This window comes from Octodon degus, unplaced genomic scaffold, assembly GCF_000260255.1.
Source record: "Octodon degus isolate 3935 unplaced genomic scaffold, OctDeg1.0 scaffold00092, whole genome shotgun sequence".
In the NCBI taxonomy this organism is placed as follows: Eukaryota; Metazoa; Chordata; class Mammalia; order Rodentia; family Octodontidae; genus Octodon; species Octodon degus.
The window spans coordinates 2,013,492-2,015,118 of NW_004524668.1; positions in this window are offsets into that span (position 1 = coordinate 2,013,492).

The following is a 1,627-nucleotide window of genomic DNA, read 5'->3' on the forward strand; positions in this document are numbered from 1 at the left end:
AAAACAAAACAAAACAAAAAAATGAGCCCATGGCTAAAAATTCATAATCAAGTTAGCTATCTATCCACTGTTTCATATGGAAAGAGTAGCAATGAGTTAAAATTTAGGCAATAATTTAACATAGCTGAGGGAATAAACCCCAGAGCTGACAGCCTCCCCTATCTCTGATGGCCCCCAGGGACCATGGATGGCTTTTTGACTGTCATCCCACCTAAACATCTTTGACACTCAAGTTTTCCCTCCAGCTCCTTGCAGGGAAGAGACAGTAGGAGTCAGAAGTCTTTTGACATTGATTCCAGGACCTGGGGGTGGGAGGAGGAGAGAAGAGAGATAACCTTCCTGCTTGCTTAGCCCTTGTAGGGCTTTTATATTGCCAATATCACCTATAGACACTAAAGAAAGATAAGGTTTTTCCTAAGACTTGCTAGACAAAAGGCAAAGAAAAACCAAACCAACCCAAACAGATCCTGATCAAACAGGCATATATATGCAAAATTTAGATTTCACGTATGCAAATTTTAAATTTACATATGCCAATTATACATGTTAATTATTTCCCTCTCCTTTGTTTAAATCCCTTAATACATATATATTGCTTTTCTCTAAACCTGCTACTAAGCCCCCATGGCCCTTAACCCCAGCCTCCAGCTACCTGCCTCCCAGGTACAAGTTCAAGAGTCTCAGTGGGAAGGGGTAAAAATGGAGAAGAGATAGTTAGCCTTCTTTTCATCTTCTTTGATTCAGAAATCTATATTTTCCTCTAGCTCCCTAAGTTTCTGCGGGACTGATTTTCAAGAAAAGAGCTAGCAATTCCAGCTAACTCATTTTGCGAAATCTAGGGGCTCTCTGCTTCTCTTACCATTACTGCAGAAGCATAATTTACACGCAGAAAATACAGTGCTCATGAGCTTTGACACATACATACAACAGTAAAACCAATACTCCAAACAAGATCTAGGACATTTTCAACAAAGCAGATGTTGATGCTCTTGGCACTGGCCACCGCCAATCCCTTTATTTATTTATTTATTTTCTGGAACCGGGGATTGAACTCAGACCCTTGTGCTTGCCAGAGTCAATCCCTCTAGCAATGACCCTGTTCTAACTTTTACAATTGTGTAAACTGCATTCTATGTCTGCAAGTTCCCCTGTGGTGGATGGAAAATATTCAAAAAGCAACATTTCATCTGCACTGAACATATATAGACTTTTCCCTTAACAATATCATGTACCAACTAGTCAAATACCATTTACACTGTATTAGGTGTTCTAAGTAACCTAGAAATGATTTAAAGTACATAGAAAGATGTGCTTAGGTTGTATGCAAATTGTGTATGAAGAACTTGGAATCTATCCATTAGGGAAGATTGTACTAAGATCAAAGTAATCATACTTTATATCAAAGAAATTATACTTAATTTTTTTTACACTTCATCTTCTTGATCTTGCTTTTTTTCATTCAATCCTAAATGAGGGGCTGGTGAGATGGCTCAGTGGTCTAAAGCACCTACTTAGAACAAGCTTAGCAAAGCACAGGGACCACGGTTCAATACCCAGCACCACATGCCAGCCAGCCCCGCCCCCTGGTGGGCTGAGCTGGCCACACACACACACACACACACACACA